General features: G+C 35.2%; 1 long non-coding RNA gene and 2 pseudogenes across 1 annotated transcript; all 3 read right to left on the reverse strand.

Moving 5' to 3' along the window:
* LOC125248251 lies at positions 1-13,945 on the reverse strand (annotated as a pseudogene).
* On the reverse strand, positions 5,196-6,150 carry LOC125249404. Its single transcript, XR_007180556.1, has 3 exons — positions 5,899-6,150; positions 5,631-5,713; positions 5,196-5,368 (listed from the first exon to the last, which is right to left on the reverse strand). It is a non-coding gene; the product is annotated as an uncharacterized LOC125249404 (long non-coding RNA).
* A 1,079-nt stretch (positions 13,946-15,024) lies between the features above and the next one.
* On the reverse strand, positions 15,025-20,517 carry LOC125248252 (annotated as a pseudogene).
* Between the last annotated feature and the right edge of the window lie 5,613 nt (positions 20,518-26,130).

Genomic DNA, 26,130 nt, shown 5'->3' on the forward strand with positions numbered 1-26,130 from the left:
AAATAAAAAAAAACAGATGCAAACAAATCTAATGAAACATTCTGCATTGTGTTGTAATCACTAACAATTTTTGATAGACCCATAAGAGAAAAAAGCTCAAAAGTAATACATTATTTATTTCTTAAACATCTGAATTTAACAAATGAACTATTGCTGTGTGTTCTTACAACTCTTTAGCTCCTTGACTTTTAAGCATCTGAGAATTAGAATAAAGTTCCTCCTCTCCCTCCATCTGTTTCTGGTCGGGTGTTTCAGTCTGGTCATCTCCATCCTGAAGGGCTTCCCTTTGCTTCCCATCTCCTGTCTTTTGCCTCTTGACCTCAGCGTAGTCTGTGTTTGTAGGTTCCCTCTCTACCTCTTCAGCCGGTCTGTTCTTTAGAAGGGAGTAGTCAATGCTGGCGTAGTCCGCCTCTCTTGCTTGCATCTCGACTGCTTCTTCCTCCTCTGCTCCATCTGTTGGTGCTCCTGTGTTTAGGGTCCCTCCATTAAGCTCTCCATGAAGAGGTGTTTGCTCATTGGTTCCACTCTGAGCTACATCTGTCTGCACTGTCTGATATATACAGAAAATATCCTTAATTCTTTATTTATTTATTTTAATTTACATTAAAGGGTTAGTTCATGCATAAATGAAAAAAAAAAAAAAAATGCCATCAATTACTCACTCTCATGTCGCTGCAAACCTGTAAGACTTTTGTTCATCTCCAGAACACAAATGAAGATGTGTGAGATTTCTGTCCCTCTATTGTCCGTCCACATCACTACCATTTTGATGCTTCAAAATGTTTAAAAGGAGATTGTAAAAATATGAATTGAGCGTTTTAGTCAAAGTTTTCTAAAGAGACACGATCACTTTATATGATGAACCTCACCGGTTCATGCGGAAGCTCAAACAGTGCTGCGTAACATGAGAATGAACCTCACTGGTTCTTGATGAAGCTTAAATGTGCTGCGTAACACAAGAATGAACCTCACTGGTTCTCCCACAAACTTAATTGTGCTGTGTAACACAAGAATGAACCTCATTGGTTCTTGTGGAAGCTTAAACGTGCTGTGTAACACAAGAATGAACCTCATTGGTTCTTGTGGAAGCTCAAACGTGCTGCGTAACACAAGAATGAACCTCATTGGTTTTCCCACAAACTTAATTGTGCTGTGTAACACAAGAATGAACCTCATTGGTTCTTGTGGAAGCTCAAACGTGCTGCGTAACACAAGAATGAACCTCATTGGTTCTCCCACAAACTTAATTGTGCTGTGTAACACAAGAATGAACCTCATTGGTTCTTGTGGAAGCTCAAACGTGCTGCGTAACACAAGAATGAACCTCATTGGTTTTCCCACAAACTTAATTGTGCTGTGTAACACAAGAATGAACCTCATTGGTTCTTGTGGAAGCTCAAACGTGCTGCGTAACACAAGAATGAACCTCATTGGTTCTTGTGGAAGCTCAAACGTGCTGCGTAACACAAGAATGAACCTCATTGGTTCTCCCACAAACTTAATTGTGCTGTGTAACACAAGAATGAACCTCATTGGTTCTTGTGGAAGCTCAAACGTGCTGCGTAACACAAGAATGAACCTCATTGGTTCTCCCACAAACTTAATTGTGCTGTGTAACACAAGAATGAACCTCATTGGTTCTTGTGGAAGCTCAAAAGTGCTGCGTAACACAAGAATGAACCTCATTGGTTCTCCCACAAACTTAATTGTGCTGTGTAACACAAGAATGAACCTCATTGGTTCTTGTGGAAGCTCAAACATGCTGCGTAACACAAGAATGAACCTCATTGGTTCTTGTGGAAGCTCAAACGTGCTGCGTAACACAAGAATGAACCTCATTGGTTCTCCCACAAACTTAATTGTGCTGTGTAACACAAGAATGAACCTCATTGGTTCTTGTGGAAGCTCAAACATGCTGCGTAACACAAGAATGAACCTCATTGGTTCTTGTGGAAGCTCAAACGTGCTGCGTAACACAAGAATGAACCTCATTGGTTCTCCCACAAACTTAATTGTGCTGTGTAACACAAGAATGAACCTCATTGGTTCTTGTGGAAGCTCAAACGTGCTGCGTAACACAAGAATGAACCTCATTGGTTCTCCCACAAACTTAATTGTGCTGTGTAACACAAGAATGAACCTCATTGGTTCTTGTGGAAGCTCAAACGTGCTGCGTAACACAAGAATGAACCTCATTGGTTCTCCCACAAACTTAATTGTGCTGTGTAACACAAGAATGAACCTCATTGGTTCTTGTGGAAGCTCAAACGTGCTGCGTAACACAAGAATGAACCTCATTGGTTCTTGCGGAAGCTCAAATTAGCTGTGTAACACATGAGAATTAACCTTTTCTCTTTAGAAAATTTGTACTAAACCGCTCAATTCATATGGATTAGTTTTACAATCTCTTTATGAACTTTTTGAAGTGTCAAAGTGGTAGTTGCGCAGCTGTCAACAGAGGGACAAAAGCCTCTCTTATTTCTGTCTTCATTCGCGTTTCAAAGATAAACGTAAAGATAAAAGTCTTACAGGTGTGGAACAACATGAGAGTGAGTAAATGATGACAGAATTGTCATTTTTGGGTGAACTATCCCTTTAAGGAAACTGCTGTAGTGACTGTTTGTGCACCACTAAAACGTCAATCGGGTGTTATATCATGTTTGAATGATTGTTTATGATATTTGAATGAAAACATTTTTTTTAATGTAAATAATTACATTATATTTCTACACAGATGTTTTGAGCCCCATTATTGTCTTGAGGTGGCAGATTTTGAGAATTGAGTTTGAGATAGAGATTCAGTTTAAATATTGTTTGTTCAAAGCGATAGCGACTTGGGCCACTTTTGAAGCAATTGCATGTGTTCCCATGAGAAACAGAAAATCATCAACATGAGGTTGAGTAAAAGATGACACAATTTTCCTTTCATAAAAGTTGTGTAGGTAATGCAATCAACCAGAGTGACATTTTGACATAAAGGTTTCTGTGATAATTAAACTGTCTTACCTCCAAATTAATGTCAGTGTTCGGATTTTCTGTCAGTACTTTGTGTTTTTTGCCTCTGCAAAGAAAAGATATTTAGGGAATGAGACTCGAGACTTGAAGCTGACAGTTCAGTTCTAAACACTATACATTGTAAGGACAAATTACAATTAATGGACTTGTAGGCAGTTTTTAGGAAAAGAAGTAAATGGCAGGCCTACCTATGGCAAAATACCCAACAACACAAAATCATGGAAAAGATGAATGCCGAACATGCCATTCCTGCCACAAATGTGAGTATCGTTGACAATTCCAAATTCTTTATGAAATCGACTATACCTTAAATATAAAAACACAAAATTGTTACTACTCTCTCTCTCTCTCTCTCTCTCTATATATATATATATATATATATATATATATATATATATATATATTTATTTTTTTTTTATATATACATACACACACACATTACTGAAATCTTTTGTTTGTCCTGGAACAACATTTAACACCAGTATCTAACCATAAATTACCTCTAAAATCAGAGAAAAAAATAGTTTCATAATACACTGTGTCTAGAGTAAACTCTCAGTATTACCTGTAGTTTGGTTGGCATTCAGAGTATCATTTTTCCCAGGCTTGTTTTCACCTCCGGAAGTGAAGGACTCATTTTTTTTCGATTCATTTGTGTCACCTAGCATGTGATGAATGTTTGATATTATAATTAGTAAAGACATATATTGAGACTTCAGGGCTGTCCCCTGCAAACATGCAATAAACTTTCTCAGATGTGTCACAATTCAGTATTTCAACAGTTGCTGACATGTAGACATTTTCGTAATTTGTAATGTTGTAAGTCTGTGTCATTGTTAGATTATCAACATTTCATGTGGAATCTGGTTCTACTTACGAATGACACTGATAGTGATGGATGCTTTCAAAGTCTTGTCCGTATATGTCATCCTCACAGACGTATATCCCAGCATGCTCTTCTCCCACATTGGTAATTGTAAGATTTTCTGCAGACGTGTGGTTCGTGATTGTATCTGTGGATCCATTGAAACTCCATACAGGATCAGAGGATGGTGGGTGACTCTCAACAGTGCAGATCAGGCTGAGAGTGTCACCTTCCCTCACTGTGTCATTACCCAGAATTCGAAGAGTCTGTACATCTGAAAAAAAAAAAAAAAATGGTTTTAACAACATATTGACTCTGTATGCAAGGAAATAAAAAGATAAATACTTTTTTAGCTCTATACAGTTATCAATAGTGATGCCTCGCTCTTCTGAATTGCATTTGTGTTGTATTTCTGAATTTTTGTTTTAAGAAATTGTCAAAGAGTCATGCCTTTTCAAGAAGTCTGGATTAGAAATGTATACTTGTACTCACACATGACTTCTAGGGTTTTATTGGTACTGATGGTTTTGTTGCCATAGTTCACGTCACATCCTACAGTGGCATTGTGCAGTTCGGAGGTTGGAGTTAAAGTCAAAGCTGAGAGGTAAAGGCTTGTGGAGGTGATCAGAGTGATGTTGTCATCCTTGGGATTGATGATATTTTCTTCTCTTGTTTTGATCCACCATGTTATCTCAGGAGGATTTCCAGGGCAAGGAAAAGGAGCTGAACATGTCAGATTGGCCTCCACTCCATCAGTGAGAGGAGGAACATCCATTATAGGCTCGTCTGCAAACAGAGATACACAACATAATGTAGACATGGCAGATTTCCACAGTGTAAATAACTGAATCATTCTTTGAGGACAGATTCAGATCGTAGAAATGAAATGCATATTTTACTAAGATGAAAAGAAGGGCTCACAGCAGTGTGATTAGCACAGCACAACCATGTGTTTAAGTTTCTTTTTTTAAGAAATTATGTCCAACATAGTTTATGAAATCATAACAGTGTGCAGTGAGCTGAACATCCCTCTGAAACAACTGAAAACTGAAAGAGAACATCAGACTAGAGAAAAAAACTGCCAAACACAAGCAAACATTACCTTGAATGATGATTTTAACTCTGGATTTATATGTGCTGTTTAAATTTTTCTGGCCCTCCACTCTGAATGCATATTCATGTTTATCTTCTGCTTTTATGTCTTTCATGATGATGCTGCAGTTGTTTTTGGACAGATCAGGTTCAAGCATCTTAATCCATTCTGGTTCAGTTTCCCTCTTGACTTCTAATTTGTCTTTTTGCACTTTCCTGCTTGAATCTGACATTATTACATTGACCATTTCCTTTACACTCTATCCACTGAACGTTATCAATAGGTTTTGCTTTGTCTGGATAGGTGAAGGTACATGAAATCAAGAACACATAATCCTGGAACTGCAGTAACTTCTGGTGGATTGAAGGTGATGCTCCAGTCCTCATTTTCAAGGCCTTGAATAACAGAAGAATGTGATGAAATGCCTGAACACAAGAAACCTCATATCTTAAAATAACAATTTCCTGTTCATGGTCAGTATATGTGCATATATGAAGATAAATAAACTTCACATGTACATAGTGTAAATGATGTACAAGTTTTTCACACATAGACGCGATGGTTGAGGAGTGTGAAGTGTAGAAGTTTTATATATTTTTTTAAAATTTAATACTAATATTTAAACTTAAATGAAACTGTAAAACATGTAATACATACCTGTACATAAGATATTTAATACTAACATAGAGAGGATTGTACAACTCCAAATGATCTGCATTTTAAACATGAACTCCACAGATCTGCACAGAAAAACAACATTACTTGAGCGTTTATATAATACTATGTATGCGAAAATATCAATAGACCAATATATTATTCTATATTTGTATGCAAATGCTTTGGCAGTACAATATAAAATGTGTGTCATGCCAGTAAAGAAAACTACATTTCAAATCAAAATTTACAGCATTAAAAGTGACCTTACCACCTCAAGTCAAACCGTTCACAGTGATCTCAAACCGAGCTTTAACTGCAGAAGCAACACTCAAGTGTACAAGATACATCCTTCCTCTATTGGAGCACTTCCTCATTAAACTTGACTTGCACAAATGAGGGATTGTTGTACTTGTGGCTGACAAGTATAAATATGGAAATAAATAGCATAACTCAGTAAAACAAATAAATTCACCATTGTTTGATTCAAATGTTTTATTAGCCAAAGATAAAGGCAATGAGGTTTTGGTCTAATAGAAATGTAACAAGTTAAAATGTGAGTGTGAAAAAAGATGTTCCTCACTTTGCAAAAAATGTGTCAAGGGTCACAGTTTTGTTGATTCTGTTTAAGGACTCGGTAACAGTTTGTTTTACAGTGTACTTGTTACATATATTACATGAAGTTACTGTAGTAATAACTGTAAATTATGCATAATTACATGTGACTAACCCTAAACCAAAATCTAATCCTAACCCTATAGTAAGCACATGTACTTAAGTGTATAATTAGTCAAAGAACCTTTCACTTAAGAGTTTTTAAAATAACCATTTTCTCTAAGTATGAAGAATAATTTTAATAATCTGAAGATTTATTATTTTTATTATTATTATTTGATTTAATTTAGCAATAAATAAATAAAATAAAATAATGAAATGCATTTTACTATAAGGCTCCCAGTTGTCACACAGTTGCAGATGGCAGATGATGACGAAGAAGATCAGGTTAAAAGTCTTTATTAACAAACTCAATGGGGAAATTACGGAAGCCATGGATTAACAAAAGTTGTTTTCTTGAGATCATGACTTAATTTTCTCGTGATATTGAGATAACAAAGGTTTTCTAATTATCGTGACTTAATCTTCTCTAAGTTACACCAATGTGCCAACAGGTGGCAGTATAGAGAGAAATATAACTGATGGGGTGCAGTATATCCACCTTACTTATTTGTTAGGTCATATTGGCCCAGATTGTATGTAGTTTCGGACAGAGAGAGCGAAGACCTTATGTCTTCATGATCGCTTTCATTTGTGCAGTATTGTGTGCATTAAGTAAATGTTCGTAAATGTCGTAAATGTTTGAATATGATCAATTTGCTTGAAAGTGTATCTTATCGTTATGTTCTGACTGGATCCGCGGTGTATAGATAGAAATGGTTCATTCTAAGGTGATAAAAACATAACGGTTCATTATGTAAGGTCTTTATATGCCACTGAAAACATAGTTATGTACAGTACAGTCCAAAAGTTTGGAACCACTAAGATTTTTAATGTTTTTAAAAGAAGTTTCGTCTGCTCACCAAGGCTACATTTATTTAATTAAAAATATAGTAAAAACAGTAATATTGTGAATATTATTACAATTTAAAATAACTGTTTTCTATTTGAATATATTTCACAAAGTAATTTATTCCTGTGATGGCAAAGCTGAATTTTCAGCATCATTACTCCAGTCTTCAGTGTCACATGATCCTTCAGAAATCATTCTAATATGCTGATCTGCTGCTCAATAAACATTTATGATTATTTTCAATGTTGAAAACAGTTGTGTACTTTTTTTTTCAGGATTCCTTGATGAATAGAAAGTTCAAAAGAACAGAATTTATCTGAAATACAAAGCTTCTGTAGCATTATACACTACCGTTCAAAAGTTTGGGTTCAGTAAGAATTTTTATTTTTATTTTTTTGAAAATAAATTAAAGAAATGAATACTTTTATTCAGCAAGGATGCATTAAATCAATCAAAAGTGGCAGTAAAGACATTTATAATGTTACAAAAGATTAGATTTCAGATAAACACTGTTCTTTTGAACTTTCTATTCATCAAATAATCCTGAAAAAAAAATATTGTACACAAATATTTTGTACATCTGTACACATTAAATGTTTCTTGAGCAGCAGATCAGCATATTAGAATGATTTCTGAAGGATCATGTGACACTGAAGACTGGAGTAATGATGCTGAAAATTCAGCTTTGCCATCACAGGAATAAATTACTTTGTGAAATATATTCAAATAGAAAACAGTTATTTTAAATTGTAATAATATTCACAATATTACTGTTTTTACTATATTTTTAATTAAATAAATGTAGCCTTGGTGAGCAGACGAAACTTCTTTTAAAAACATTAAAAATCTTAGTGGTTCCAAACTTTTGGACTGTACTGTATATTATATTGCATTTCTGTAAGTAGATCCTCCCAAATTGTACACATTGCACCTTTAAGATACCATTTTATAATCATCACAGTGTCAGTGTTTCTTAATGTATATTGATAAGAAATATGATTTATAGCCTATGTAAAGATGTGTAGCGGCCTATCATTTGATTCACTGATATAGAGTGTAGGCCTAACCTATTGTATTTTCTACATTTCTTTGTAGGAAACCACACACATACACATAAACACTCTTCTCAAACAGCATCCCAACCAAGATTGTATTTATCAACTGAATTAAAGTTTTGTTTTTTGGAAATTTGGGGCCGTATTCACAAAGCATTTTATCTTACCACTAAGAGTTCTTCTAAATAGCAGTAAAAGTTCTTAGCTAAGAGTTTTCTCTGAAAACCTATTCACAAGGCCGCTGAGACCAACTTTTACTAAGGAAAAGAGTGAAGTCTTAAGCTAAGAGTAAGGGCGGGGTTGGCCTTGTTGCTATGGATGATGCCAACACACTTACTAACTATGCCGACAGTGATTGGCTGATGGGGGAGGAGCCTCTTGTCAGCGATTTAATCAGAAATATTGTCGAATAAGGTATCATGTTGCCATATTCAAATGTAGTCTAATTAAACTAGTTTATGTTCTAATTGTCCGCCTCTTACATGTCTCCGTCTTAAAAGAATGCAGAATTCAAGTGACAAATGTTGTTTTATAAACAAAGTTTGGGAGAAACACATTCAAACAGTCCATCTAATCAGCTCGAGAGGAGGAATATATACACAGACGAGACGAGAGCCGACTCATCTAGTTACCTCAACAGTTTTCTGCACACCCTGTTCCTCACTCGCGGCTGTGGATACTGGAAGAACTATGGTTTTGGGCTAAATTTCAAGCTCGGAGCCCTCGATCCCCTTGGAGAGTACACCAAATATGCTTATTACACATTATATACAGTACAGTCCAAACGTTTGGAACCACTAAGATTTTTAATGTTTTTAAAAGAAGTTTCGTCTGCTCACCAAGGCTACATTTATTTAATTAAAAATACAGTAAAAAAACAGTAATATTGTGAAATATTATTACAATTTAAAATAACTGTTTTCTATTTGAATATATTTCACAAAGTAATTTATTCCTGTGATGCAAAGCTGAATTTTCAGCATCATTACTCCAGTCTTCAGTGTCACATGATCCTTCAGAAATCATTCTAATATGCTGATCTGCTGCTCAAGAAACATTTAATGTGTACAATTGTACAAAATATTTGTGTACAATTTTTTTTTCAGGATTATTTGATGAATAGAAAGTTCAAAAGAACAGTATTTATCTGAAATCTAATCTTTTGTAACATTATAAATGTCTTTACTGCCACTTTTGATTGATTTAATGCATCCTTGCTGAATAAAAGTATTAATTTCTTTAATTTCTTTTCAAAAAAATAAAAATAAAAATTCTTACTGACCACAAACTTTTGAACGGTAGTGTATAATGCTACAGAAGCTTTGTATTTCAGATAAATGCTGTTCTTTTGAACTTTCTATTCATCAAGGAATCCTGAAAAAAAAAAAAGTACACAACTGTTTTCAACATTGAAAATAATCATAAATGTTTATTGAGCAGCAAATCAGCATATTAGAATGATTTCTGAAGGATCATGTGACACTGAAGACTGGAGTAATGATGCTGAAAATTCAGCTTTGCATCACAGGAATAAATTACTTTGTCAAATATATTTAAATAGTACACAGTTATTTTAAATTGTAATAATATTTCACAATATTACTGTTTTTTACTATATTTTTAATTAAATAAATGTAGCCTTGGTGAGCAGACGAAACTTCTTTTAAAAACATTAAAAATCTTAGTGGTTCCAAACTTTTGGACTGTACTGTATATTTTACTCTATTCAATAATTTGTAAGTGTAAACTCGTGAAAACAACTGCCACAGGTAATCAGACATTATTTATTAAAGATTTATTTTTGACGTTTTATCGTAGATTCAAATCTATAAAACAAAATATGTATTGATACAATGTGTTTGGGCAGATTGCTGAGGCGGATTGGCAGCAACATCCATTATCTTGTTTGATTATCTTGGACTTAGCAGTCCTCTTGACTACTCCTAACTTTTCACAGATTTAGGAGCTAGTTGAAGCACTAGAATGCTTTGTGAAATACTCTTAAAGCAAAAATTTAGGAGTCCTAAAATTAGGACTGACATGCCCATTATTTTTAAGAGTTTCTCCTATATCGGTAAGTTAGGAGCTACTTTTAGCTTTAAGATGTTTTATGAATACGGCCCCTGATGTGTATAAAATTTGCTTTAGTTCTGCTAACATCTTTTAAAACACAGAAAGGGTGAAATGATTAATTTGAACACTTCAAAGTAATTCACACAGTTTAATTGTAAAAAAAAAAAAAAAAAGTACATCGGAGCAAGAAGAAAACTATAAGGAATGGCAAAACTATTCAATTCATAATTTAATATAATATAATATAATATAATATAATATAATATAATATAATATAATAAAGGATAAAAGGATTTTTAATCCTACTGACAAAATAAGCTTAGATAGTTTCTGCTTTTGTAAAGAGTATATTAAATATATACTAAATATTACAAACATAAATGAAATAGCAGTAAAATCCAGATATTTTAAAATTTTAGAATAAGCAAAATCCAACATAAATGGATTTTAAGGAGCTCTTTATGAGCTTTTTAATAATTAACTTCACTTCTTTCTGATGTTCTTCTTGGTCATAAAAGACCTCCAGTATAACTTCAGTGTCTGTGTTTGTGTCCATCACTTCATGTATCTTGTCTCTGCTGGAAAAGATATTCAGGGAATAGACAGAATAAAAAAGATAGAGTAAAATATAATGATTATCATCTATGATTACAACATTGTTCACATGCTTTCACATCAACCAGAATCCTATCTAAACAAATCACTCAGAACACCTTCATGTGAACAGAATGAGAAATGCAAAATGTGCAACAAAATGTATATCTGAAGCATTTCCGTACCTTTGCCAAGACTCATGACAGCACAAAACCACAGAGAAGATGACTGCTGACACTGATATCCCAGTCAAGAATCCTGTTATCATTCCAATGTCCACTTGCATTTGAAAAGCTTCTTTACCTTGAATTTAAGAACACAGCCTTGTTATAGTCTTGAATTTTTTTTTTTTTTTTTTTTTTTTTTTTTTTTACATTTGATACATATAAGTGAATTATGTTGTAAGTCTAAACCACAAATGAGTATTGTTGTGATGTACAATTTCTTCATGAAATATTCTATAACTTGTAAGACAATGTAAAACAATTGTTACTAATATATAAAAGAAAATGTCCATTGTTCTGAGGTGACAGTAACATGTTCCTCAAATCCTAAACTTAAACCAGAACTTAAACCTACTGCTAAAATCTGATTGATTGAGAGGAATGTTCAACGACCAGCAAAGATGTCAATCCAGGAAGATTTCCTAATTGGCTACATCATAATCGCCCTGAAATAAACATACGGTATGTAAACTCTTCTGTATTACCTGTAGTTTGTTTGGTGGCATTCAGCATATCATCTTTCCCAAGCATGTTTTCACCTCCAGGAGTGAAAAAAGACGTTATTTTCGATTAATTTGTGTCACCTAGCATGTGATGAATGTTCGATATAATTAGTAAAGACATATATTGAGACTTTTGGGCTGCCTCCTGCAAACACACAATAAACTTTCTCAGATGTGTCACAATTCAGTTTTCCAACAGTTGCTGACATGTAGACATTTTTATAATGTGTAATGTTGTAAGTCTGTGTCATTGTTAGATTATCAACATTTCATGTGGAATCTGGTTCTACTTACGAATGACACTGATAGTGATGGATGCTTTCAAAGTCTTGTCCGTATATGTCATCTCACAGACGTATATCCCAGCATGCTCTCCTCCCACATTGGTAATTGTAAGATTTTCTGCAGACGTGTGGTTCGTGATTGTATCTGTGGATCCATTGAAACTCCATACAGGATCAGAGGATGGTGGGTGACTCTCAACAGTGCAGATCAGGCTGAGAGTGTCACCTTCCCTCACTGTGTCATTACCCAGAATTCGAGTCTTTACATCTGAAAAAAAAAAATAAAATGGTTTTGACATTGACTCTGTATGCAAGAAAATAAATACTTTTAGCTCTCTACAGTTATTAATAATGATGCCTCGCTCTTCTGAATTGCATTTGTGTTGTATTTCTGAATTTTTGTTTTAAGAAATTGTCAAAGAGTCATGCCTTTTCAAGAAGTCTGGATAGAAATGTACACTTGTACTCACACATGACTTCTAGGGTTTTACTGGTACTGATGTTTTTATCTCCATAGCTCACGTCACATCCTACAGTGGCATTGTGCAGTTTGGAGGTTGGAGTTAAAGTCAAAGCTGAGAGGTAAAGGCTTGTGGAGGTGATCAGAGTGATGTTGTCATGCTCGGGGATTGATGCTATTTCCTTCTCTTGTTTTGATCCACCATGTTATGTCAGGAGGATTTTCAGGGCAAGGAAAAGGAGCTGAACATGTCAGATTGGCCTCCACTCCATCACTGAGAGGAGGAACATCCATTATAGGCTCGTCTGCAAACAGAGATACACAACATAATGTAGACATGGCAGATTTCCACAGTGTAAATAACTGAATCATTCTTTGAGGACAGATTCAGATCGTACAAATGAAATGCATATTTTACTAAGATGAAAAGAAGGGCTCACAGCAGTGTGATTAGCACAGCACAACCATGTGTTTAAGTTTCTTTTTTTAAGAAATTATGTCCAACATAGTTTATGAAATCATAACATCAGAAAGTGTGCAGTGAGCTGAACATCCCTCTGAAACAACTGAAAACTGAAAGAGAACATCAGACTAGAGAAAAAACTTTGCCAAACACAAGCAAGCATTACCTTGAATGATGATTTTAACTCTGGGTGTATATGTGTTTCGATTTGGTCGCTCCCCCTCCACTCTGAATGCATATTCATTTTCATCTTCTGCTTTTATGTCTTTCATGATGATGCTGCAGTTGTTTTTGGTCAGATCAGGTTCAAGCATTTTAATCCGTTCTGCTTCAGTTTCCTTCTCTTCCAGTATGTTTTTATTTTTTTCACTCACTTTCCTTTTGAAAATTTCATTCTTACGTTCACCATTTTCATCAAACACTTTCCACTGAATGTTTTTAATATTTATGTTGTCTGGATAGGTGAAGGTACATGAAATCAGAACACATAATCCTGGAACTGCAGTAACTTCTGGTGGATTGAAGGTGATGCTCGAGCCCTTGTTTTCCTGGCCTTGAATAACAGAAGAATGTGATGAAATGCCTGAACACAAGAAACCTCATATCTTAAAATAACAATTTCCTGTTCATGCTCAGTATATGTGCATATATGAAGATAAATAAACTTCACATGTACATAGTGTAAATGATGTACAAGTTTTTCACACATAGACGCGATGGTTGAGGAGTGTGAAGTGTAGAAGTTTTATATATTTTTTTAAAATTTAATACTAATATTTAAACTTAAATGAAACTGTAAAACATGTAATACATACCTGTACATAAGATATTTAATACTAACATAGAGAGGATTGTACAACTCGAAATGGTCTGCATTTTAAACATGAACTCCACAGATCTGCACAGAAAAACAACATTACTTGAGCATTTATATAATTCTATGTATGCGAAAATATCAATAGACCAATATATTATTCTATATTTGTATGCAAATTTACAGCATTAAAAGTGACCTTACCGCCTCAAGTCAAACCGTTCACAGTGATCTCAAACCGAGCTTTAACTGCAGAAACAACACTCAAGTGTACAAGATACATCCTTCCTCTGTTGGAGCACTTCCTCATTAAACTTGACTTGCACAAATGAGGGATTGTTGTACTTGTGGTTGACAAGTATAAATATGGAAATAAATAGCATAATTCAGTAAAACAAATAAATTCACCATTGTTTGATTCAAATGTTTTATTAGCCAAAGATAAAGGCAATGAGGTTTTTGTCTAATAGAAATGTAACAAGATAAATGTGAGTGTGAAAAAAGACGTTCCTCGTTTTGCAAAAATGTGTCAAGGGCCACAGTTTTGTTGATTCTGTTTAAGGACTCGGTAACAGTTTGTTTTACAGTGTCCTTATTACACATATTACATGAAGTTACTGTAGTAATAACTATAAATTGTGCATAATTAAATGTGACTAAACCTAAACCAAACCCTAACCCTAATCCTATATTAAGCACATGTACTTAAGTGTATAATTACACTGTAACACGGACACCTTAAAATAAAGTGTAACCAAAAACTCTTATTTTGATTGTCTGCCAAAGAAGAACCATGTTTTGGTTCCTCAAAGAACCGTCCAGTGAAGAGTTTTTAAAATAACAATTTTTATCTTGGAATGAAGAATACTTTTAATAATCTGACTTTTTTTTTTTTTTTTTTTTTTTTTTTCAATATATGAACCATTTGTGCAAAAAAAAAAAAAAAAAAAAAAAAAAATTAAATGATTTAACAATGAATAAATAAATAAAATAAAATAATGAAATGAAATGAAATGAAATGCATTTTACTAAGGCTTCCAGTAGAGCCTGTGACCACATTTATTAAATTCATTCTCAATATGCTCACATTCATTCTTAATCTTATACCCAATGTGTGCAATATTTTACTTGCAAGTACATCAAGAAGAAAACAATAAGGATATGGCAAAACTATTAAATTCATATTTTTTATATTTTATAATATAATAAGGATTTTTAATCCTACAGACAAAAAATAAGCTCAGATAGGATGAAGTTTTTGTTTTTGTAAAGAGTGTATATTAAATACATACTAAATGATATCAACATAACAAATGAAATAGCAGTAAAATCCAGATATTTTACAATTTTAGAACAAGCAAACATTTTAAGGAGCTCTTTATGAGCTTTTTTAATAATTAACTTCACTCTTTCTGATGTCCTTCTTGGTCATAAAAGACCTCCAGTATAACTTCAGTGTCTGTGTTTGTGTCCATCACTTCATGTATCTTGTCTCTGCTGGAAAAGATATTCAAGGAATAAGACAGAATAAAATAGATAGAGTAAGAATATAATGAATATCATCTATGATTGGGTACAACATTGTTCACATGCTTTCACATCAACCAGAATCCTATCTAAACAAATCACTCAGAACACCTTCATGTGAACAGAATGAGAAATGCAAAACGTGCAACAAAATGTATACATTTGAACCATTTCCGTACCTTTGCCAAGACTCATGACAGCACAAAACCACAGAGAAGATGACTGCTGACACTGATATCCCAGTCAAGAATCCTGTTATCATTCCAATGTCCACTTGCATTTGAAAAGCTTCTTTACCTTGAATTTAAGAACACAGCCTTATAGTCTTGAATTTCTTACATTTGTTTATACATATATAATTGTGTAATGTTGTAAGTCTGTGTCATTGTTAGATTATCAACATTTCATGTGGAATCTGGTTCTACTTACGAATGACACTGATAGTGATGGATGCTTTCAAAGTCTTGTCCGTATATGTCATCTCACAGACGTATATCCCAGCATGCTCTTCTCCCACATTGGTAATTGTAAGATTTTCTGCAGACGTGTGGTTCGTGATTGTATCTGTGGAATCCATTGAAACTCCATACAAGGATCAGAGGATGGTGGGTGACTCTCAACAGTGCAGATCAGGCTGAGAGTGTCACCTTCCCTCACTGTGTCATCACCCAGAATTCGAAGAGTCTGTACATCTGGGGAAAAAAAACAAAAAAAACACATTGGTTTTGACACCATATATGGTGCAAATATGCTTGATATGCAAGAAAATAAATACTTTTAGTTCTGCTTATTGATCAATGGTATCATTGGAAGAAGGTAGTTATCAACAGTGATGCCTACGCTCTTCTGAATTGCATTTGTCTTGTATTTCTGAATTTTTATTTTAAGTTATTGTCAAAGAGTCATGCCTTTTCAAGAAGTCTGGATAGAAATGTACACTTGTACTCACACATGACTTCTAGGGTTTTACTGGTACTGATGTTTTTATCTCCATAGTTCACGTCACATCCTACAGTGGCATTGTGCAGTTCGGAGGTTGGAGTTAAAGTCAAAGTTGAGAGGTAAAGGCTTGTGGAGGTGATCGGAGTGATGTTGTCATCCTTATAACTTAAGATATTTCCTTCTCTTGTTTTGATTCCACCATTTTATCTCAGGAGGAGTTTCAGGGCAAGGAAAAGGAGCTGAACATGTTAGATTGGCCTCCACTCCATCACTGAGAGGAGGAACATCCATTATAGGCTCGTCTGCAAACAAAAAAGGGCTCATAACAGTTCAATTTGCATAGTACAAACATATGTTAAGTTTATTTAAGAAATTATGTCCAACATAGTTCATGAAATCATAACATCAGAAAGTGTGCAGTGAGCCGAACATCCCTCTGAAACAACTGAGAACTGAACGGGAGCTTTAAACTTGAGAAAAAAGGCAGGACCGTTTAAACTTTGCCAAACACAAGCAATCTGTCACGGTGGGTTGCAGACAGGCAGACGAAGACGAAGAATGAGATTCAATACGAAGGTTTAATAATTATAAACAGACAGGCGAACAAGCAGCAACACACACTTGACGATACCAGGCAAAGAACTGAACACAAACAGGAACTTAAATAGCCTACACACAGGTAAATGATGAACAGCTGTGAAGGTAGTTAGCGTATATGGTGACTGATGAATGAATGAATGAGGCATTTATATAACACTTTCATATGTACTACTGTACACCCAAAGCACTTTACAATCATATCAGGGATCTCTCCTCATTCACCACCAGTGGATGAGGCCACCACTGATGAGTGACGGCAAGGTGGGACAGAGAACACGAGACAGGAGTGACAACAAACTGAAAGTCCTTGAATTGAACATAATGCATAACAAGCATTACCTTGAATGATGATTTTAACTGTGGGTTTATAAGTGTTTTTATGCTGCCCCTCCACTCTGAATGCATATTCATTTTCATCTTCTGCTTTTATGTTTTTCATGATGATGCTGCAGTTGGTTTTGGACAGATCAGGTTCAAGCATCTTAATCCGTTCTGTTTCAGTTTCCTTCTCTTCTAATTCATTTTGTGTACTCACTTTCCCCTTGAAAATGTCATTCTTACATTCACCTGTTATACTACACACTTTCCACTGAACGTTATCAATAGGTTTTGCTTTGTCTGGATAGGTGAAGGTACATGAAATCAGAGCACATAATCCTGGAACTGCAGTAACTTCTGGTGGATTGAAGGTGATGCTCCAGTCCTTGTTTCCATGGCCATGAATAATAGAAGAATGTGATGAAATGCCTGGACACAAGAAACCTCATAATCTTAAAATAACAGTTGCCTGTTCATGCTCAGTATACAGGTGCATCTCAGTACAATTAGAATGTCGTGGAAAAGTTCATTCATTTCATTAATTCAACTCAAATTGTGGAACTTGTGTATTAAACCAATTTAATGCACACAGACTGAAGTACTTTAAGTATGTTGGTTCTTTTAATTGTGATTTTGGCTCACATTTAACAAAACCCCACCAATTCATCTCAATACATTAGAATACTTCATGAGACCAATAAAAATATTTTTAGTGAATTGTTGGCCTTCTGGAAAGTAGGCTATGTTCATTTACTGTATATGTACTCAAAACTTGGTAGGGGCTCCTTTTGCATGAATTACTGCATCAATGTGGCGTGGCATGGAGGCGATCAGTCTGTGGCACTGCTCAGGTGTTATGGAAGCCCAGGTTGCTTTGATAGCGGCCTTCAGGTTCATCTGCATTGTTGGGTCTGGTGTCTCTCATCTTCCTCTTGACAATACACCATAGATTCTCTAATACCCCTTTTCCACCAAGGCCGTTGGAGCCTGGTTCAGAGCCAGAGCCTAGTTTCAAATCAGTTGTTTGTCTTTCAACACACAAAGCACCAGCTCCGAACCAGGAAAAGTGGTTTGTAAGTACCACCAAAACGTTACTGGGCTAGAAGTAAGAACCGCTTGCGTCAGGGGCTGGGGGCGGGGTTACTGTGACAAGACACCTGTGACCGCCATTTTTGAAATAGCAGTTAATCGAGCTAATAGCAGCTCGATTGTAATCTCCGTCTATATACAAATTACGGCGAGGCGTGTTTGGATGCCGATGTAGGTTCGCAAAGCTATGAGCATCAACAGTAGTGAAACATCCGCGATTGTTGATAGAAGGCTTGTTCGAGATGCAGCAGCGCGGACCGATTCGGCGGGTGCCGCGGATCCGCAGGAGCGTTTGTAGAGCATACGACTCCTTGTGCTTTTGGATCGTTCTCGTGGAGCTTTGATGTCATGCACCGATCGCTATGCGGGAAGCCGATGCATCTCAAACAAGCCTGGTTTGTTTGTGTTTGGCACTGCAGCGCTAGCTTTGCTGTGAAATATGAGACGTATATGTGACGTAACACCTGGCTCTGTGCTGCTCTCTAGCCCGTGGAAAGGCAAACCGGTTCTTAGAAGGCTCGTCAGTTGAACCAACTCCGAACTGGCACTAGCACTAGCTTCTGAGCTAGCACCCGGTTCGTGCTGGTGGAAAGGGGGTATAAGGGGTTCAGGTCAAGCAAGTTTGCTGGCCAATCAAGAACAGTAACACCATGGTCATTGAACCAGCTTTTGGTACCTTTGGCAGTGTGGGTAGGTGCCAAATCCTGCTGGAAAATGAAATCAGCATCTCCATAAAGCTTCTCAGCAGAAGGAAGCATGAAACACAGTGGACCAACACCAAGCAGATGGCATGGCAGCCCAAATCTTCACTGACTGTGGAAACTTCACACTGGACTTCAAGCAACATGGTTTCTGTGCCTCTCCATTCTTCCTCCAGACTCTGGGACCTTAATTTCCAAATGAAATGCAAAATTTACTTTCATCTGAAAAGAGCACTTTGGACCACTGTGTTTCATCAAGTCCACAGTCAACGCAGCCATCTACCAGGAATTTTTTGAGCACTTCATGCTTCCTTCTGCTGACAAGCTTTATGGAGATGCTGATTTCATTTTCCAGCAGGATTTGGCACCTGCCCACACTGCCAAAGGTACCAAAAGCTGGTTCAATGACCCAACAATGCAGATGGCCTGAAGGCTGCTATCAAAGCAACCTGGGCTTCCATTACACCTGAGCAGTACCACAGGCTGATTGCCTCCATGCCACACCATATTGATGCAGTAATTCATGCAAAAGGAGACCCAACCAAGTATTGAGTACATATACAGAAAATGAACATACTTTTAAGAAGGCCAACAATTCACTAAAAATGTTTTTATTATTATTATTATTATTATTATTATTATTATTATTGGTCTTATGAAGTATTCTAATTTGTTGAGATAGTGAATTGGTGAGTTTTTGTTAAATGTGAGCCAAAATCATCAAAGAACCAAAGACTTAAAGTACTTCAGTCTGTGTGCATTGAATTGATTTAATACACGAGTTCCACAATTTGAGTTGAATTACTGAAATAAATTAACTTTTCCACGACATTCTAATTTATTGAGATGCACCTGTATATGCATACTGTATATAAAGCTACATAGACTTCACATGTACATTATGTAAATGATGTACAAGTATTTCACACATAGAAGTGATGGAAGTTTTATTAAAATTAAATATTTCAAATTAAATACAAATATTTAAACTTCAGTGTAACTGTGTAAAACATGTAATACATACCTGTACACAAAATATTTAATAGTAACATAGAGAGGATTGTACAACTTGAAATGGTCTGCATTTTAAACATGAACTCCACAGATCTGCATAGAAAAAGAAATTTGCTTGATCATTTATATAAATATATGTCAAAATTCCAATATATTATTCTATATTTGTATTCAAATGCTCTGGCAGTACAAATATTAAATATGTGTCATGTCAGTAAAGAAAACTACATTTTAAATTGATAACATAAAAAGTGACCTTACCGCTTCAAGTCAAACTGTCCACATTGTCCTCAGAAGCTTGTATGTACAAGGTGCATCTTCTATTAGATCACTTCCTTAAACTTATTGCACAAATGGTGTATTGTTGTGTATGAAAAGCATAAATGTGGAAATAAATAGCTTAATTAGGTAAAAACAAATATATTAACCAAAAGTACTGTAGCAGTACTGTCTACCTCTGACATAATCCATTATTAAGAGAGTGAGTGCTTTTTAATTACATTCATTTGGTAGTATAATAAAGTGGCCATAGTGTCGCTAAGTGTGTGCATCTTCTCTGCATTAGTGAGTGAGTCACCGTACTTCCTGCAGGGCGTGTGAATATTTGTGCGGTAGGAGCTGTTGGCAGTGATCACATCATGGTCTGTTTGTTGGATTGTCATACAGGGTTTCATGAGGTTAATTTGTTAAATGGTTGACTGAGGAGCTTTGAGTAATGCCTTCAGCAATAGCCAAGGCCATGCACACATAACCTGATTTTCCTGAGTTCAACATGTTCCTGGGTCAACAACTTTGTTGATCCTGGAACAACATTCAAATCAACCAATCAGATTTGAGGGTTTACAGTTTACAGATTATGTCAAGTTTAGGCTTAAAATCATGAATTGGTGCTTCTACATCAGTGTTATTCATCTATCATCATTTCCCTCTGATTTTTGGGATAACTTATGGGTAGGGTTAGGTTTAGGGGTAGGAATAGGGTTAAGACTAAATTTTCAGACTGGAATGTTGTTATATATATATATATATATATATATCAGTGGCAAGTGGTGACTTTTTTAACCAGGTATGCTGGGTGGTGCATCATGTAGACGATGCAGTTAAGTTGAATGGGTTTATAGCTAATAAGCAAGATGCTTGTGTTCTCTTAAGACAGTACAGTACTGTTAGTTTACTCAGTTGTTTACTCATGACACAATCACCGTAAGAGCTTTTGTGATTTTTGTGTCGACGGAGGTGCGACATGCGAAAGGTGCATGTATTAGGTGCCGCTAGTGTCACAGAAACTACATACTTTACCTTTAAATGTATCAATTTAAGACACAAATCTAAATCAAACACGACAAATACACTATTGTCATGTTCACCGTCTGCTCCTGTCAGTTCCCGGACTACACTTCCCACAATTCTCCCTGCCAGTCACATGTTCACTCCACACCAATCACCTGTTGCCACATACAGCCTAGCACACTACACTAATCACCACACCCAGCTGCAGCTCATTACCAGGACTATAAAGGACTTCCACACACACCACCTCACCGCGAAGTCTTGTTAACATTGTCACAATTCCAAGCGTTTACTATCCTGTCTGTTACCTGTTATTGACCCGTTGCTGCCTGTCCTGACCTTTGCCTTGTCTGCTGTTCTGTGAATCATATCTGCCTGCCTCAATCTACTGCCTGTACCCTGACTACGACTCTGCCTGTCCCTTGCTGTTCCTGTTTGCTCCTGATTGACCCTGCCTGTACAACCACGCTCACTTTTAATAAAAGCTCGCAATTGGATCCCCAACGAAGTCCCCCTTCGTTACAACTATATTGCCAAAAGTATTGGGACACCCCTCCAAATCATTGAATTCAGGTGTTCCAATCACTTCCATGGCCACAGGTGTATAAAATCAAGCACCTAGGCATGCAGACTGCTTCTACAAACATTTGTGAAAGAATGGGTCGTTCTCAGGAGCTCAGTGAATTCAAGCGTGGAACCGTGATAGATTGCCACCTGTGCAATGAGTCCATTCATGAAATTTCCTCACTAATAAATATTCCACAGTCAACTGTTAGTGGTATTATAACAAAGTGGAAGCCATTGGGAACAACAGCAACTTAGCCATGAAGTGGTAGGCCATGTAAAATCACAGAACGGGGTCAGGGCATGCTTTTTTGCGCCAGTCCATCTTGTTATATCTTGACGATATAATTGTTTTCCTAGTCCGTGCAACAACATCTGCAGAGACTGAGGATGGTGCTGGGTTACTTAACCCCTTAAGCCCAAAGTGAAATTCTCCCGATTGAAATGAGTCCAAGATCAACAATAAGCCGATCATGAGTTACTCCATGTGAAAGTAACTCGTGCTACCGATATAGAAATTCTACCGCAAAGGGATGATGTCACTGTTCACTACACTCAAAAAAATGAATTGTTGGATTTACTTAAAAAATAAGTGTCAAGTGGTTCCACGCAACAATATTGAGTAATTTGTACAAAAAACTATTTAGTTGAATGAACAAAAGAAATTCAAGTAAAGCTGACAAAATTTCTTTGAGTAAATACAAATCATTTGAATGTCACTGTTACATGATATTTATATGTGCAGTTTACTTGTTATGTTATGTTGTGCAGTTTATAATGCAGTTTATAATGTTATGTTGATTACATAAGGTGAACACATTATTATTTTTTTTTTTTTGAATAATCATTTAAATAAAAAGGATACAACATATCAAAATGCACTCAAAAAATAACTAATTGACAAACTCAATTGAATTGAGAGCAGGAATAAACACGCATATATGAGTGCGCACAGCCTGAACACAGGCGACACTCTTCTGCATGATGGTAACCACAAAATTCAAAAACATTACAGAAACTACTCTAAATGTCCAACATAACTGAACATTAAACACTAACATAAACTAACAACATCTTTCCCTTTACTGAAAAACACATGAAATAACACTTTAATCCCTAAATTTACTCTCCTAATGCAGTCTCTTGCAAAGCATGCTGGGAACTATGGATCCACTGCACAGTTAGTTATGTCAACAATAATGTGTGCGTTTCACACAGCAATGTTAGGTTGACTGAACAAACACTTACTAAGTAAAGCTGACAATACTCAATTTTAGTAAAAACAATACAGTTAAATTACGTTCATGTAGTTACATGAGTTTTTTAAGTAATGTGAAGTAGGGTGGTTTGAGTGAAACTAACAACAGTGAAAGTTCATTTTTTTGAGTGTACCTTGTAACATGCGTACTGCATACTGATGATATTTGTCAAATTGCACCGCAGTATTGACTAGGTAGAACAATTCTCCCAACAACTATAGATAAATTCACAAATAACCTGCCTGATCTGTCTCAGCTGCTCATTGTACCTAAACACACAAATGAACTTGAGGAAATGACTAGCAGTATGGGCACCATTTTCTCTAGTACATAGATACTGTTGCACCCATCAGATTAAAAAAGGTTAGAGAGAAAAATACTGTACCATGATACAACAGTATTACTCACGTTATCAAAAGAGAAACTTGTAATCTAGAACGCAAATGGAGACAAACTCGTTTAGAAGTCTTCAGAATAGCGTGGAAAGACAGCTCGTCCTATTATAGAAGGACTCTAAAAGCAGCCAGGGCCGAGCATCTCTGCAAACTCAAACAAGAACCTTGGATTGTTTTATTTAGTATGGTGGCTAGATTAACAAATAAACAGACATCACCAGAACAAAACATTTCATTACAGTTTAGTAGCGATGACTTTATGAATGTCTTTAATGAGAAAATTGAAAGCATCAGAAATACAATTGTAAACGTACAACTTTTAACAGAGTTTTATGATTCAGCCTCAGTTATCACCCCTCAAAAACAGTTGCAGTGCTTTACAACTATAGGACAGGAAGAGCTAAATAAACTTATCATTGCATCTAAACCAACAACAAGTTTATTAGATCCAATACCCACTAAACTACTGAAAGAATTGTTACCTCCTCTTCTCAATATTATCAACTCGTCTTTATCTCTAGGTCACGTCCCAAGACAGTTCAAGCTAGCAGTTATTAAGCCTCTCATTAAGAAACCACAGTTAGATCCAAATGTATTAGCTAATTACAGACCCATTTCAAATCTTCCATTTATATCTAAAATATTAGAAAAGTGGTGTCGCCCAATTTTGCTCCTTCTTGCAAAAAAAAAAAAAATGCTATGAAAAATTTCAGTCAGGATTCATGTCTCATCATAACACAGAAACTGCGCTTGTTAAATCGCGATCGACGGGTTGGCGACCACTGCTGTAGATCATAAAATACTCATAGGCCGACTACAAAATTATACTGGTATGCAAGGCCAGGCATTACGGTGGTTTAGGTCGTACCTATCAGACCGTCACAATTTTATGGAGTGCCACAAGGATCTGTGTTAGGCCCTCTGCTATTTTCAATATATATACTGCCACTTGGTGATATTATAAGAAAACGTAATTAGTTTCCACTGCTATGCCAATGATACTCAGTTATATATTTCAACGCAACCAGATGAAATCTTTAAATAATCCAATCTGACATATCATGTAGAATGCTTTGAAGCTGCAATGAAACTGTAATTTTGACCTTCAACTGTTTGGTGCCCATTGAAGTCCACTATATGGAGAAAAATCCTGGAATGTTTTCATCAAAAACCTTAATTTCTTTTCGACTGAAGAAAGAAAGACATAAACATCTTGGATGACATGGGGGTGAGTAAATTATCAGGAAATTTTAATTTGAAAGTGAACTAATCCTTTAAGTTCAGTTGTGTGTGCAAAGGATAAAAGGAGGATTAAGCTCTGGGAGATGTGTGGAGAAAAAAAATACAACAATCAACAATGCACCACAACATCTGTCATCAGTTTTTTAATGCTTCTATTTCAGGCATGTTGATCAGAGGAGCGGACAGGATTTGCTTAGTTTTAAGTAATGTAGAACTCACTTTACTCATCATTTATGGCTGTAAACATCTAAAAAAATATATTCAAAAGAAAAAATTATAATAACTGATAGCCAATCACAAATCATTCAGGCTAAATTGCTTTATCATAAAAAAAAAAAGTATATTAAACAGCTCTCTGGAATACTTGATTCTGATTGGTCAAACACAGTATTTAGAAGTATTTTACTGTTGACCCAGGCAACCACTTTCCTTCATAGCTGTGCTTTTTCATGTTTTGTGTCACTCCATGATCACTTCTTTCTCACATAATAAAATAATAATAAAAAAAAACTGATATGAAATATGTGTGTGTATATATATATATATATATATATATATATATTATATTTATTTTTTTTTAGTTATAGTGTACATTGGTGGTCAAACCTACGGAAGAGGATTAGGGCCAAGCAATAATAAAAAAATAAAACCATCTTGAGAATAAAGTTGTTAAATTTCGAGAAAAAACTAGTTAAATTTTGAGAAAAAAGTCTAAATAAAATGTTGATAATAAAGTCATTAAATTACGAGAAAAAAGTAGTTAAATTTCAAGAAAAAAGTCTAGATAAAATGTTGAGAATAAAGTCATTAAATTACGAGAAAAAAGTTGTTAAATTATGAGAACAAAATCGTTAAATTATGAGGAAAAAAGTTGTTAAATTTCGAGAAAAAAGTCGAGATAAAATGTTGAGAATAAAGTCATTAAATTACGAGAAAAAAGTCGTTCAATTATGAGAACAAATTCGTAATTTAACTAATTTGTTCTCGGAATTTAACTACTTTTTTCTCATAATTTAATGACTTTATTCTCAACATTTTATCTCGACTTTTTTCTCAAAATTTAACAATTTTTTTCTCATCATTTAACGAGTTTATTCTCAACATTTTATTTAGACTTTTTTCTTGAAATTTAACGATTTTTTTCTCGTAATTTAACGAGTTTATTCTCAACATTTTATTTCGACTTTTTTCTTGAAATTTAACTCGTTTTTTCTCGTAATTTAACTAGTTTATTCTCAACACTTTATCTCGACTTTTTTCTTGAAATTTAACGATTTTTTTCTCGTAATTTAACGAGTTTATTCTCAACATTTTATTTCGACTTTTTTCTTAAAATTTAACTCGTTTTTTCTCGTAATTTAACTAGTTTATTCTCAACATTTTATCTCGACTTTTTTCTTGAAATTTAACGATTTTTTTCTCGAAATTTAACAACTTTAATCTCGAGATGGTTTTATTATTTTATTATTGCTTGGCCCTAATCCTCTTCCGTACAAACCAGTAGTAATGTTGGAGTAATTAAGAT

This window comes from Megalobrama amblycephala, linkage group LG16 (assembly GCF_018812025.1).
Source record: "Megalobrama amblycephala isolate DHTTF-2021 linkage group LG16, ASM1881202v1, whole genome shotgun sequence".
NCBI classification, from domain to species: domain Eukaryota; kingdom Metazoa; phylum Chordata; class Actinopteri; order Cypriniformes; family Xenocyprididae; genus Megalobrama; species Megalobrama amblycephala.